A 17,173-nucleotide genomic window follows, 5' to 3' on the forward strand; every position below is an offset into this window, starting at 1 on the left:
ATTGATAAAAAAAGGATAGTTAAAATTTCACATAAATCTTTCTCTTCTCCTCTTCTCACGCAATCTAATATACTTATTTGAGAAAATATTCACAGCAAATGATAAATGGTAAATGCGATGTATAAAGAGAATTAATATTTCATTAATAAAAGTAATATAATAAAAATATAAATAATAAATATAAAACATTACATTAAGTGTCTTTCATCAAAAAGATATTTTCTTTTATTTGAATATAATTAATATTTAAATTACATTACAAGTTTTATGAAAAACTTAAACATTGAATAATGTGCATAAAAATATAATTTTAAATCAATATCGGACTTGATTGACGTCTCATTTTAAAGACGCTAAAGACGTTGTCTTTCAGTTGACTCTTCATGCATGTTTTCTGTGACTGTCAGCTAAAATGTTAAATATGACTAAAGTGAGTCGTTACGCCCGCCATTTGAGAGGACTCGTGATTAAAGTATGGATACGTAAATGCCCTCGAGGGGGATCAATTTGCGCTCTTCTCTCGTTCCGCGCGAGAGAGTAAGAAATGGAAGAGGTGGGCGAGAAAAACGAGGAAGCGCGATGGGAATAAGCCGGACGATGACGATGAGAAATATCTAAATTAACGTGAAGGAGAAGCGTGGCGCATGTAAGATTGAGGCTGGCTCATCCGACATGACCATTTTGCCCGTACATGATACATCGCTGTTTTATATGAAATAAACGACTTGACAGGATGCATGGAAAGCATGCTCATATGCACGATATTTTCGCAAATATCTCGCTTTCGCAATAAAGATGAAGATTTATAAAATGTCAAAAAATATATGGCCGCTACACGTGTGTTTGAGAAGCTTTGAATTAAAATAACTTTATTGCAAAAGTTATAAAAGAATAAATGACTAAAATATGTATAGAAAAAAATGAAATTTTATTTTCAAACTTGAAATGCGCAATTTTAATTTTGCTAAAAAAATTATATTTATAAAAGAAATTGAGAATTAGTTGATTTTTATTATATCTCACATAAATCATTTAAATTCCTACATACATTTCACATTTTAAAATTAAAATTTCATTTTCAATAAAAGAAAATAAAAGTACACATTTTTCTGGTAATAATTTTAATTTTTTGATCATAATTGGATTTTAAATGTTTCCTAGATTGCAGCCGTGAAATGAAATTGTGACTTCACATGTTTTGCATAATTGATGTATTTGTTGCAAACAAAAATTATAATTGAATTATCGACCGTAAGTTATAGGAAATTTCAGCCTTAACAAAATTAGAGTTGATGGGGTCGAAGCATGTTATTGGAAAATGCTTCCAGCCTTGTCATTGAACATCCATATCTATATATCATTTCTATGTAAAATAAGATCAAAATAGTTAATTAAAGTTTTTAAAGATATATTTTTCCCCCTTTTGTAGTGATATTATATTAATTACAAAATGAATAAAATTATTACATTTGTTATTGTATAAATTTTAATGATATAAAATGATAAATATACTCGTATATTCTTTAAGAATTATATCAGAGAAGTTTTTCGATTTTTAAATTTCTTCAATATATTAAATATTTAGTCAAATAGCATCACTTTTATAAAGTATTTTGCCAATAAAAAAAAGACATGATTGAGATGCAGAATTTATCGCATTTAATTCTACATATTTGTGACATAGTTTCTTTTTATGAAAAAGCATGTTTCAAAAAGAAAAAATACAATGTTTTGATTCCCATTGTCGTTTATAAATATTTCGTAATTTTATTGCATAAAAAGTCAATCCTATTTTCAGAGCTCTCAAAAAGTAATAGTTTTCTTTGTTTAACCAGTACCGTTGTTCTCAATGGTTTGTTGCACCGTCGAGCACAATGTATAAAGATTTGACGGAGCTTGCACCTATAACATCAGGCCAATAACTGAAAAAGCTTTTTATATCTAATCTTACCTGACCTGAAAACTTTTTCTTTAGATTCTGTGTGTGTAAATATATATATATATATATATATATATATATATATATATATATATATATATATATGTTGTTTGCTGTACGATTCGCTCTGGTTATATTATAGCTGGAAGCTTTTAAAACACATTATTACTGTTCAAGATGATTCTTGAAATTACATTAATAAGAGTAATACATGTAAGATAGCAAGTCATTTAAATTTCTAAATTTTTAAAATAAAGAAATTTTTGTTTGAATCTTTATCATGTTCAATATAAATTGTTATTCTTTGCTGTAAAGAGGAGAAATTATTTTGTATAATAGATATTTAGAATAGTATTTATTTTTAATTTCCTATTATTTTTGTTACTTTGTACATGCATGTAAGAAATTCTAAATATTTTAAAATATGTATATGAATTGCTAAGCTTGATATTAGCTTCTCTTAATTTTAGGTAGTAATTAAATATATTTTTACTAACAAAAAGAAAGTTAGATAAATTACACTTCGCTGCAAAAGACGTCAAGAAGTTTCGATGAGGTAAAATATAAGATAAAATATATTTGAAATAATAATTGACGATAATGTTGTTATTTACAGGCCAATTATAAAACATTATAGAAGTAGTGTAACGTAGTTGCTTTAATTATGACGATGACTACAAATAGTTATTTTATTGCAACAAACTAATTATCTCGTTGCGTCAGGTTTTGTTTTTATTTTGCGTCTTAATGACAATTAAAGGCATTCTTTTAAATAGAGATAGACACGGATATGTCGAAAATTGTAAATTTAATATTCTATTTATTATTCTCTTTATGATGATAAAATGATTAAAATAAACTATTCGACCGATGAATAAATTCGAAAATCATCATACTTTTTGTTATTTTTTTATCAAACTTTATTTTATCTTAATAAATTCGATGATAGACAGGTTTTATAACGAAACGTTAATTTTAATCATGCATCTTATTAAAAGGATTGCCAATTAAGTACTCGTAAAATAGAGTGAAACACGGCATTCTGTAAATTGCGATGATTCATCACACATCAATATTGATGTATTATCACCATTTTAAGCAAATTGTTAATTTTTACATATAATTAATTTTTACATATAATTAATTACATGCTCATATAAATTTAACGCATATGTAACTTTGAAAAATAATTGACTTTTTTATTTAACGTGCAATTTAAGAAATTATAGTAAGAAATTTCGTTGGCGAAAAGGATAGCGCATTGGATTTCAGATTCAAAGATCACAGGTTCGATTCTGACAAGAAATATATATACAATAGAATAAAATAGACCTCTTTTACTTCTGAAATCATCGGGACCGAGCTACCTCTTTATTCTGAATTCCCTTTATTCTGCAACAGTTACAACCTGATCTCTTTCAATACACATTTGCCACGTGAATGCTAGCATGACTATGCTAGGAAGCGAATGGAAGCAAAAACGCTCTACACGTGTATGTGTCATTGAAATGACAGGACTGAGTGCAAAATAAAGAGGTAGCTCGGTCCCGATGATTTTTGAATAGAGAAGCTCTCTCTACTATGTTATTTTGTTTTAAACATTGGATCCTCTTCATTTCTAATAAAATAAAATAAAGTTGTTTCTAGCGTTTGCGTCACTCAAAGAAATAACAAATGCAGAGATGTAGAGATTTAATTAGAGGAAACTCAATTTAACCTTCCATATTCCCGTTATATTCCCGTTTTATATCGCAACTCTGTGCTGTTTTTCTTCCGAGCGAGTTATCAGTAGTGAGTGGAGGTATATCAAGAGAGGTGAGGTATATTTCTTGAAAGAGCACCGCATTACGTATGCTTCTTGAAAAAGCATGTGGGATAAACAGTTCAGTGAAAGAGAATAACAGATTTCAAATCAAATGCAAATCTAAATTAAACGCCTCTTAATTTTGTAAAGAAAACTCGCTGTAAAATCGATTTCATCATGCATAGCTCAAAAGAAACAGAACTTTTTAGAATTATTCTCAATTAATTAAGTCTAATGGAGTTTTATTAATTATACGCAACATATTTCGACGCAATAAAAAGTCTGTGCACTTTTTGCGATAACTTTACATGCAAATTTTTTTGCAGATTCTAATAATACAAATATACTCGAATGTAGTAATTTATAGATGATGCATTAGTATATTATACTTCTCATAATTAGACAACATTATACTTCTCGTAATTAGTCCTTTTACTAAATAAGGAAACAAAAAAAGATTCATACATTCTTGGATACGATAATTTATGAATAAAAATAAATATCCCAATGCATCCTAATAAAATTATTATACGATTCTTATAATTGCATAGATGGATAGAGATTATACTAAAGAGAGAATATATGTACATGTAATATTTTCATAGGTCATACGATAAAAGAAAAGACGAAGCAAGTGGATTTGTGAAATGAGAGATATCGATCAAATATATTATTTCCTCGGTTTTGTGTCAAATATGAAAAGTTACATTTGATTTCTATTCTACTCTTTTTTTTTCGTATCCTATAATTTTTTAGAACTTTTTTAATAAAATGCTGCAACATGTACATATATAAAAATTATACATCTTGAAAATTATGTCAACACTTTTATGTCAGCTTTTCTACGTCTCACCAAGCTCAAACTTTATTTCGTTATAGTTTGCAACTTATACATTATGTATCACTTGGCAGTGAATCTTCATGTATGTATTCTCTATGGCTTGACTATACTCATAACATTCAAATTGTCTAACCTTGATCAACAATTGACCCTACGCGATCATTTATACTTGAGCATTTATAGCGTTCGTATCACGAACAGCGTGTCTGGTAATTTTGTCAAGTATGTTACGAATCGCTCTTATTAACAAACAACAATGTTTGACGATATAATTTCCATGAATATTAAAACCGATATATTGCTAGATTCTTGATACTCGGAAAATAATAGGATACCCAATTTCGATATAAACGTACAGATAAAAGTATCACTCGAATAATTAAATTTAAATGTCCATAAATAATATCCATGTATTTATTTACACTATTTATTAAAAAAAGATCATTAATCGTTCAAAAACGATATAACATTCATTTTATCATTTTAGATTTTTTAAATACTTTCTTTTTTTCTCTGCAAAAGATAAAGAGAAACGAAGATACATTCGATAAATATAAGATTGGAAACAAATCGATTTTAAACTAAATTTTTAATTTTTCATAATAAAACGTGAAATTTATGTTTTTTCACTGCAAGCCGACGCGGTATAGATACAAGTTTTTATTCCGAACCACTAGGAATTGTAGGAATTGCAAAAGCGTTGATGCATTCTGTTTCAGTATTTCCGTTTTTTTTGCTAGAAAGCGCACATTGACGTCAGCATTCAAACGGCGACAAATCGGTTTGTGTCACATGCGCATGATTATCACGAATGTTTCCTCTAGTTACATGCTTTTCTATTTTTGTGAAAAGTTAACGTGTCAGTTAAATTAATAAATATCGTGATAAAAACTCGTTGAGGCATCGGTTTAAAATTTTAATTTGAATTCGTTAATATATTTAAGATTTTTTCAAAAAACACATCAAATATGAGAGATGAAAAAAAAAAATCTTTTGAACGTTATTTAATTAACTAGCTAATTGTACTATCAAAAATAAATATCCTTCAAGAGAAATTATATATTTAAAACTCGCTAACAGAGAACTTTGAATAATTACAAGAAGAAGATTAAATCGAAAATATTTTGATACCAAAACTTCAAATTAATTGCTAATTAAAGGATTTTATAATAATCTAAAGCTTAACGGTTTTGTTGATATCTCTCCTCTCACGAATAATTAAGAGATAATACAAAATTGAAAAGTATCAAACCATTAAACTAAAAATTAAAAATTAAATGTATATTTATTATATTAAATTAAAAACTCTCAACTCTCTGTTAAAGTTTCGTACAATTCCCTGTAATTCGATTGTTGGACATGTGTACAGTTTTGGTTTGGCGCATATTTACGGATGAGTTCACAGATGCAAAAACTTTTCCCAATAGCTTTTTTGTCAGATCCTGACAGTGTTCGGTCAAAGTTAAAAAAAGTTCGCGACGTAAAAGACAACGGTTGGACCAGGTGACGCTCACAGTTTTACGACGAGACTTCCTTGTGCTTGACGCGCAAGCGTCTACCACTATTTATTAGGGACGAATTTTATGGGCGCATATATTCATTCGCCTCTCTACAAAAAATTCGTAAAATTGTTCCGAAAAATATTTCTCATTTAATTTACAAAAATATTTCACAGAATTTTATGAGTTATAGGAATAAAAGTAGAGCAAATACTGTCACAGCAGAAGACAAAAAAATATCCTATAACATTCTGTTGTATATATTATCATATATACATATACACATATAAAACATTTGCTTTATTTTTTGAAGAATATTCATTTAAATATTGTTGTCAAATATCAGTATAATCCGATCATACATGCATAAAATAATACAATTGGTGCTCTAATCATTTACAAAAATTTTTCAAAAAATTTTGCATACCGAAATCTGTATTAGTGCTACAAATCTCAAGTTTATCAATTTAAAAATTCTATGATATTTGTGTATACATTAAAGTAAAATTTTTATCAAAAATGTAATATTTTAAATTGAAATATAAAAAAAAGATTTGATCGAAAATGTACACAAGTTTCATTTTCTTTTATCGAAAATTATGATTCGAAAAGTTTATACTGATGCTTGTGAGGGAGCAAGGAATTTAGCTTGCTACAGGATCTACGCAAGTATACATCGGCCCTGGTAACTACCACCACCACCACCCACCATCCCCGGTAGAGCTACGGGAAGGCAAGCTGAAGGGCGCCTTCCGCGCGACAACCCCTCGGCGTTCAGTGGCTGCGCTTCATTCGCACCAGGCGTTACGTACGCGTATTTCTCGTATCTCTAGATCTCGTGTGCGGTGCCGCGGTGTGTGCGTTTTCGATAAAAACTGATAAATCGCGGGTTCTCGTGCAGTACAAGAAACTATCGGATGAATTATCGATAAAAAAAAATTATCGTGTCGCCGAATATATCGCGTGTTTGCCGCCTGGTCGCGCGCGAATTGTTGCATCCTCGAGAGATCTGATCTTCAATTAATTTCTTGACACCGTCCTTTTCGTCGCATAATATAGTTAGTGTCATTCTATTGCTGGTGCATTTGATGCATTTAATAATAGGTTTTTAGAAATATAAAAATTTATTTTCGTGCAACGAGCTGTCTTGTTAGGCGTTAAACGAGATAGATAGCGCTCTTCATGGTGATAATTGTGTCGCGAACAAGTGCGTTGAACTTGGCTATAAAAATCTTTTTTAATACCGGAGAATATTAGACGCGGAATTCAGAAAATATTCACGGATGATTTGTGAGATGATAAGATTAATTTTAATAGAATGTGCTTTTCTAAATAAGCGGTTTATTTATTTTCTATATAAAAAAGACATGCACTCTCTCTCTCTCTTCGTTAAATATTTTATTTTTAATCATTTTTATTTTGAAATATTATATATGACATTCATGAGAACAATTACATGATCTTACTACATCGTCTATTTTTTTTTATCGAACTATCAACATTTTTTGCAAATACGTTATATTGATATTTCAAATATTCATTATTTGAATCAGTCGCATGTGACATGTCATATATACAATATTAATGCAAGATTATATGCCATAAAAATTTTGATAGGTTTCATTATCGGCGAATAAAATTTCATTTGCTATAAAACCTTTGATTTTTATTTCTAAATTGTGCAAAAATTGTGCAAATTTTCTATAGATATTTTTTTGTAAAATAAAATGCCGTTTTTTTTTTTTTTCATTTCTGAAATTAAAATAGGAATCTGTTCAGTTTTGTAAATTGTAATATCAATCAAACTGTCAATGTTTTTAATATTCTGAGATGGCTTATTGAATTATAAAGATTGAATTTAGCAAAACATTAACTCTCTTAGTTTGTAATATCAGTTCATCATTATGGTGATATCCCTTACGTCAGGAAGTGCTGAGGTCATATGTACTAACCCACCTCTTTGACCTCATTTAGTACGTTATACATATAATGTCACTGTCGTATCCACGTATGATTTAAATTTTAATTTTCTGGTAAAAATTAACAAGATCATCTGTTTTTGACAATGATGACGTATTTAGAAAAAAAATGACTCGCGCTATGTTCCCATAATACTTTTTAATTGCTCTTCAAATAGTATAAAGAACCTCAAATAATATAGAGATTTTCAAGTTAAAGCTCGATTACTTAATTGTTTGAGATTCTTTTTGACGGCATCAATCAAAAATACAGTAAACTCTACAACATATTGGAAGAAGAACCATCATAAAGATAGCCGGTCCAGTCTGTTAAATATTTCTAAAAGATAGTGCGCTCTCTATCTTCTCAACATACTGTAAAAATAGCATGACCACTTAGGGACAATCTCGCTTGGTTTAAGCTGGCGTGGGCAGAATCTTCACTTATTCAATTTCCAGGATGTTATAAAGTTTACTGCGGAAATATTAAAAATTTCATATTTTGTTGTTACTAGTCTGTAAACGTTATATACATATAAAATGGCCACTTCTGATTATTTGATCGCTATTTTTAGCAAAAAATTACAATAACCACGCTCAAATTTGAGTCTTTATAAATATTTAATGTACATTTGCAAAATTACAAAAAAAAGAAATATATTGATACGATTTCAGAGAGAGAGAGAGAGAGAGAGAAAGATCAAGATCATTTTTATAATGCAATAATATGCGCCTGAAGTGCAATAATTGTCTTAAGATTTTTTAATCTTTCAGATATATATTTGAATGTTCTTGATGAAATCATAAAATATTTACAATTAGTCCTTTAAAACGTAAAAGTTTTCTTAAGTTCAATAACTATATTCAAATTAGAAAAATTTATTCGAAACTGTTGTCAAACTTTCTTAGGAGAATATTTCAATCACCATGATGAGCGATCATCGCTTTCCATATGATTATAACGCAGTAAACATGATACATTGACAATTTGTGACTTCTATTTATTTCTCGTAGAAATATTATACGACGTTTGTTTATACTTCTTCCCTTTCTCACTCGGGAATAGAAACATCTAATATATATATATAAAAAAAAAAAAAAAAACGAGAGTGTATGTGATTTTAGTTCTCGCGCAATCGTTTAAAACGTTTTTCTCGTTGTTCGCGAGAATGGCCGCAAAAAATTTATAAGAGAACATGGTGGAATAACACGGTGCGAAATCTTCGATAATCGGACGAATTGCTGTGACGTCCTATTCACAGATCGGAAGATACCTAGTGATTGAATGTGCGATATCGAGAAAAACTACGATTGGGCCGTCGTCATTGATCTCGAAACGTTTTTCTTTCTTCACATCTCGCAGAATTTCAGTGACGTCAAAAAGACCGATCCTCATCGGGATATCGTTGTGAGTAACTTTCAAAGGAACTTGCGATTATGTACTATCTCGTCTTTAAATTTTATAGAAATAGCCAATACCCTGTTTCAATGTCATGAACGATGATCTAAAGTATTTGTTTTAAATCATTCTCTTAATGTGCTTCTGATTACATATAAGTCTGTTAGAAAATATATGTTATATTTTAAATATATATTTAAGGATATATTAATATTTTTATCATTTACGTCCATTTTATCCAAAATTTTATAAGAAAGAGAAAAGAAAGAAAAAAATGATACGTTGTCTGAAATTAATTAGGATATTTTCGTAATTATATTTCAAAATTAAATAAATTTGTACGTAATTTACGTGTATCTAATTTTGACATTACTCTTAGACAATATTTTTATTTTTATTTTATTTATTTTATTTTATAATTATTTGAAAAAATTTATTTTTTGGGTATACAATTTGGGAATTAAATTTACAACCTAAAAACATATATTGAAGTAACATATTAAAAATTAATTTTGAGAAAATTACCTCATTTTTCTTTCTCTTTTTATGAGATTAAATCAAATTGCTTTATATAAATAATCATGATAATTAATAAATGAAATTAAAATTTAAATATTTCTCGTTGGATGATTGAAGGTCTTGTTGGATTCGGAGGTCAGAAAAGTCAATCATAAAATGTCCGTACGCGATAAGGTCTTGCAAACACGAACATTCTGACGTTCATATGATATACATTTTCCATAACGTTGCCATTTATCAGAATGCGCACTTAGCGCGTGTCTCGGAATAGCTATCGATTGTCATTTACCTAAATTACGCGCTTTTTATGATAGACCGATGAGGTCAGACATAATTTTTCAGCTATAGCCAAGTATCATATTATATTTAAAATAAAAGTTTTTGCCCATTAATTATATTACGATAAAGCACATCAAAAATTTTGGACAGAATATACATCTGCGATCACACATATAATATGTATATTGCAATCAATTTAAGTAATTTATAATAATAAAATAGAAAAAAAATAGAAAATAGATAACAAAAAAATTAAATTTGATAGAAAATTTAGAAAAAGTATGCTGAAAAAATATGTTTTGGATTCAATTATTCTGATTATTGTTATATTATCACATCTATTTTATTTTGATCTCTTTTCCCATTTAGATATTTTTAGAGATCCTAAACTCATTACAGTTGTTTCAACATAATTAAGTCAGACATTCTCTTTGTAATTATAAAATGCGTCGAAAAATTAGGCGATTTATCTGAGGTAGCCCGAGAGCAACACATTGCTCAAGAATTTAATTAACCCACCGACATTTGAATTTTGTCTAAAATGCAAATTGCATGTTGTACTTAATAAATACATGACGTAGTACAATTCCGTAATTACCGGAAGAGCGTTCTGCATCAGCGTTTGATGTTTTCCTATTAAATATTACTTTATTTACGCTTACAACTCTCGCGCCATTAAATGTTTTTCTTTATCGCATTCGCTGCTACATGAGAGAATAACAGGTTGCGCGATTTTATAGATGGCCTAATTGAAAACGCACCTCGGGCGCAAACGCTCGGCACGAGTTGGCACTTTCGATTTATTACGTGTCAATTTATATCCGTACCCAATGCCTGCATCTCTCACGGAGAGATAGCAGCTTGAAATAATTAATAAGGCCAACGTCCGATAGATGAGCTGTCATTTATTTAAGCACGTCACTGTGATATCGCCATAGGATAACACAAACCGTACTCGTGCGTGAATATCTACGGATTATCTCGTTGCAAGCGTTTAAAAACTCAATTAGCTTTGAACAAAAGAAAATGTAGACTATTTTATAACACATGGATAAAAAGTAATCGCATAAATAAACTGATCAAAAGCGAATATTATTACAATCTTTCATCGTAATTTCTACAATATAGATTTTTAATAATATTTAAAAACTATGAATAATAAGTAATTGTGATAAGTAGGTGTATAGTACCATATTATATAGTTAAAAAATGTTTAATATATTTTTATATTTTTACAGAAATAGTAGAAATGAATAAATTAAGAGTTTTCTTAAATGTCAACTAAAATAAAAATTACTGAGATAATCAAAATATCGACATCAATAATATATTTATTAATACTTAATTTATTTCATCTTATTGGAGAATAGATATATATATTAATTCCCTCCAATTGGTGATAATAATATTATTAATAAAGCGTGTCTTGTACGCGGTATGATTACATGTTTTCAATAATTCTTACAATTAATTTAATGATGTTCTAATTCTTGAACTAATCTTTATAGAGACGAAATTATAAATTATTATAAGAGAATACATCAATGCGACAAAATTACACACAACTTAATTTTACAAGGTAAATTAAATTAAGCGTGTCGTGGTGGTTTCGTTATACCATAATATACTTTACTGTATTACCCTAATACCGAGCTGGAATTAATAGGATTATCTCGGGCGATTACTAAAAGAGAAAAAGAGAGAGAAAGAGATTGGTAGAAGGAAAGCAGGCAAACTTAATATAAAATCCGTATCTAAATATCTAAAATATTATAATATTTCTGTAAATAAATCGATCCCGATATAATTAACACATTAATTATATCGTCAAATAGCATTGACGAATAATAAAGTATTTTAAATTATCTCAAAAACTCAGAGGCAGGTAAATTCAAATAAATAAAACAAAAGAAAAATATAAAATTAAGTTTTAAATCAATTAAAATAATTTTAGAAACTTTTTATTCTTTTTCTCTTTTTTTTCTCTCATTTAGATAAAAAAAAAAAGTTTAAATTTTTATATACGCACATACACAAGTGAAAGCTTTAAATTTAATTTCCCATTTTTTGCAATGACGTCTGTTGATCAGAGAACTAATAGAACTTCCTGTTGTTACAGATACTGCCAAATTAAAAAGCATTTTTAGATATCCATTTGTTTATAACACAGTATTCATCTCTTAGAGATTGAAGGTGTTTAATCAACTTCACAACAGAGTCACCGACGCGTGGCAACTTAATCATCTTTATCCATGCTGTGATGCTTTTAAATTTGTATACAACACGTGTACCATTGTGTTTACAAATTTGCAACAAACTTCCTTTCCGACATTATTAACGCTTTGATATATTTCATTAATTCGAGATTGTACGAACGAAATGAGTTTTTAGACCTGGATTGAATTGTAATAGCCAACATAACATTTTAAAACTTATAGCATGCATTTTTTATACAAATAGAAAACATTAGATTAGAATAAAAAATTGAGACAATAATGTGCATATATTATAAAATACATACGTATTTCAACACAATGTATATAAAAATAAATTGAATATTAATTGTAAAACTCAGGTAACATAAATCAAATTTAAAATCGTAAATAAAAATTAATTTAAAATTAAAAAAAAACCTTTAGAGAACAATATGTAGGTTTTTTTCAGTAAAACTTCTTTACTAGAATACTATTCAACAAATATTTAACTTAGAAAAGTGTTTTTAAATTGTAAATATTTAAAAATTCAAAATTCCGAAAGATCGAGGATACGAAGCAGCATCATTACATTGATTTTCGAGCGAAATATCATTATACGGAAACATTATTTCGTCGAAATATATGCAGTAATATATAAATTCCCGATAAATACGATAATATTATGGAAATCTATGAATAAATATCAAGAAGAATGTACATAAATTCGTGATCGGGAAATTTGAAAATAATGCGTTTTTGAGATTAAAGTACTTTATTGATTTCGAAAATGTGATTCCTCGGACTATGCTATTTTGTGAGAATAATATCTGTGAACAATGACATCTCGAGGCAATGCAATTCTGTCACCTATTTCACTTTACCGATTTCTTCTTTAGATACATGCGCGAAGCCATGCAAAGACTTTGACCTATTTTGTAAGAACGGAATATCTAGAGCGATGCATGTCTCTTACTATCTTTGGCTTTGCGACGCATCAAGACGAAGAGAGTAAAGTTTTCACGAGAAAGCTATAATAATCTCGTTGGAATCAACTGAATCCATGCTATTTATCCAGTAATAAGAGAAATGAGCGCTGTCAGCATTCTGTTAACCGTCGCGTAATATAGATAAACGTTGAGTGATGAGAAATGTGACTAAAGTATGACGGAATGTCTTGTCGTTGCAAAAATATAATTTAGATGAATTAAGAAATGGGCGTTCCTTCATAGATGGTATCTGATCTCAACGGAGTATAACTATTCTAATGTTGTGGAATTATAAATTTTCAACTAAGAGCCAAAAATAATTTTCTTGAATAGTATGTAATAGTATATCTCCCTTTTTTTGATAGCTACAAACATAAAAGCCTCAAAGTTTTCTTTTAATATTGACACTTAGACTTGCAATCTTAAAATATATCACCAATCAAATTTTCCAATTCCTTATATGTTCAATTGCTACTTCACTCTCAGTGTTCCATATTGGCTTCGAAACTTGCACTATATCAAGGAAATATTAGTTTACGAGCATTTCATTCTTAATATAGAAATGATGAAATGATTTTATAGTAAAGCAAACAGAGTTTTATGATATATATATATATATATATATATATATATATATATATATATATATATATGCTTGTTGATTCTTCGCTATTTATAATTGTGTCACTATTGTAATTAACATTGATAAGTCAGGAAGGAATTATTCATTGAATTTAATTTTTATTTTCTTTATAAAAATAACTTACTATTGTAATTTATTTTTATAAATAATTTAGTTTATATTTTTTATATAAAAAATTACACAAGAAATAGAGAAAGAGAAGAAAATAAGAGAAAAAAATCAGAGAATTATTTGCGTTGGGTACACAGCAAAGTTATGATTAAATTTTTCATAGGTCACAGATATACGTGTGTATCATTTCTATTTTTTAATTCATTATTTTTATGTTCAATGTAACGAATAATTCTATCCCAGTATACGCATAAAATAGGAAAAAAATAACAGATGCAAATTATTTATTCTGCGAGAATAACTGCTCCAACTCTTTTAATAAAAATTCTGGAAGTAACTTTTACACGTATAAAACGATTATACATGTAAAATCTAAAGAGTTAAGTGTAATCGTATTTGTACATAGAAAATGGTGTCACTTACGTGTTTTCCTTCTCACTAGATTATTTGCATAATTATTCAATGTTTACTTATTGATCGCATCTAACTAAATTAGCATTCTCTAAGACTCATTAGAACTAATTGTAAGCAACGAATGTATATGTAAATAAGCAATAATATTAGCATAATTTATCACGACACTCATTGATATTGTTTAAGAGAATTGCTTGTCAAATTAAAGATAATCTCTAAGAAACAAATATAGCAGATGTATTTAAATGTAAAATAATTTCTAATATTTTGAGTTTTACGACAACTTTTTACGTGAGCGCAAAAAAAAGAATATTTTCATATAAAAATCTGATGTCACATGAGAAAAATATTTGTCTTTTTATAAAGACATGTTACACTCGTAAACACTTGTAAACTCGTGAAACTTTTTAATACTCAAATATTTTTCGTCGCATTTGCTGACATTTTAAACGGCCTATCAAAATTGTGTTTTTGTTTTTTTTTTAACCATTTCTTTGTCAGTATGTGCTGCGCTACATTATATTCGTAATTTAAATTTACGCGACGGCAATTTTTTTCTTAACGGATAAGTCGGTAGTTAAACCGTGATATATCGACCGTAGCCTCCTAACGTAAGAGCACGAAAAAGCGCGACGGGAAAATTTGTTTATGTGCTCTCAAGATAGAGCGCCATCACTGTAAACTTTTTATAGATCACGTTACAGTAATCTGAAAAGTTAAGCTCTGCGAAATTTTTAAAGTAATAGTAATAAAAAAATAATATGTATATGTATATCATAAAATAACCGTGCGTTTTACACGATATTAATATATATATAATATGATCAAAAACACTTTTTCTATTTCCTTAAATTTTAATGGACATCTTACAATTCTCGTTTTATTAATTAAAAATTATATATAATGTAAAATAATATAAATGCAGTTTTACATATATAGTTTGTAAACTGAAAAGATTAGCAGATTGAAATAGAACTTTTTAGATGAATCCACACATATATGTATATGTATCTTTAAAGTATTCTTTATCTTTAAATTGGAGAATAATTAAAGAATTAATAATACAGCTTGGATAACGCGAGATGTGCCTAGTATTATTGCAGATAATACCCAATTATGGAGAGATATGAGATTATTTGAAAAATATTAAGAAGGAAAGCAGATCTATTAAAGAAGATAAAACCATTACACGCGGAAGCTCTTGGCGCTGCCGCTTTAATGTGGCGTAAAAAATTCATCTGCAGCAATTTACTTGGCACTCGGAGTTTATCCCCCTGGATGTTACTCATCCAGAGTTAATCCGTGCGACGCATTACCACGACATTTCGGGCGATCGATAGTATCGATTCACTACCGGAAAAGTCTCGTGTTATATGTATATCGGTGTAACGACGGTTTGCGCGTCGCGTACTTATGTATCGAGTGAATATGACCTCGTGTATCGCGATGTGATATATCTACGTGCGGCATGTGACATAACTAGGCCGATGCTACGTCAGATTGGCATTAAAATGTCTGCCCGGCGATCCGGCAACGAGAGCACGCCGATTTAAGCCGTGCATCATTTCGTCACAGACAGTAATTATTTCGCGAAACGTGCGCGGAACTTCTCGTTTGCTGTCGGCTTTGGACGTTTTTGACGTCAACGGTAAAGCCGATGATTCGTTTCAATATGCATACTGTTTATTAACATGCCGTTCCTAGAATTTCGTGAGTCAAGAACTCTGCTAAATTCAATTTAGACGTGAAATCTCCAACGCAAAGAGAAGATAAAATAAAAGCAAATGATAGACTAATCAAATTTCAAATTTATATTATATACGATATGTTTATAGCATTAATGAAAAATTAGATTGCATTAAATATAATATTAACGGATAAATTGGATTAAAAGATAAATTAAACTTTCTATTAAAATGATGAAATCGGTTAACACTTTACTATTTTCATTTTAATTATTCATTCATTTTATTTATTCATTTTAATTATTCCGTTGATTATATGCTGAAAAATATAATAATTAGGTGGAGAATTATTATATTTATTTTGCATTCAATTATTACGCTTTTAAGTTTCTAATTTTCTAAATTTGATTTTATTTCCTATTCTATTTAAAATTTTAGTTTAATCACTCATTAGGATTATATTTGCGTGTCGTTTCAATTAAACAATATAATCATTTATCACAAAAATACCTAATTAATACTTTTTAAATCTTTTGTAATTGTGTATGCATTGATAAATATTAACTCTAAAAAAATAAAAAAACCGATCAATCTTTTTAGTTTATGTTAATTATGAAAAAAGTAATAATTTTAATTAAAATTGTTTTCTTGCAAAAATATAATTTATTTTACGCAAGAATGTCAATAAGCTTTTGTTAACATTCATTCAGTATTGTTCTAGCTGCCTCTTTATAATCTTGAAGCTTTCTCACTATGTCTAAAATATAGCTTTTAATTAAAATATGTTTTTCTCATTCTCAGTAGAGTTAATTAAGTAAAGCTTTGGATAAGATGTCGAGTTGAGTAAAATTTTGGTAAATATACTTTATTAAGTAAATTGAGCACTTTTACAAATTATTGA

General features: G+C 28.6%; 2 protein-coding genes across 12 annotated transcripts in view; one reads left to right on the forward strand and one right to left on the reverse strand.

Annotated features, from left to right (window-relative positions):
- LOC126856260 (uncharacterized) overlaps positions 1-17,173 on the reverse strand; it is a 155,236-nt gene that overhangs the window by 60,952 nt on the left and 77,111 nt on the right. The gene's annotated exons all lie outside the window — the stretch shown is intronic.
- Positions 1-17,173, forward strand: part of LOC126856272 (uncharacterized) — an 86,021-nt gene that overhangs the window by 18,608 nt on the left and 50,240 nt on the right. For 6 of the 11 annotated variants that reach the window (XM_050604650.1, XM_050604664.1, XM_050604663.1 and 3 more), the window contains exons 1-2: positions 6,861-7,141; positions 9,056-9,449. The exons of 2 other annotated variants lie outside the window; for them this stretch is intronic. The gene's annotated coding sequence lies outside the window, so the exon portion shown is untranslated. Of the gene's footprint in view, positions 1-6,860; positions 7,142-7,197; positions 7,291-8,950; positions 9,450-17,173 lie in introns of those variants that run through there. 3 more of the 11 variants (XM_050604651.1, XM_050604652.1, XM_050604656.1) reach the window with 3 other exon arrangements.

The sequence above is a fragment of the Cataglyphis hispanica genome, chromosome 18 (genome assembly GCF_021464435.1).
Source record: "Cataglyphis hispanica isolate Lineage 1 chromosome 18, ULB_Chis1_1.0, whole genome shotgun sequence".
Classification (NCBI taxonomy): Eukaryota; Metazoa; Arthropoda; class Insecta; order Hymenoptera; family Formicidae; genus Cataglyphis; species Cataglyphis hispanica.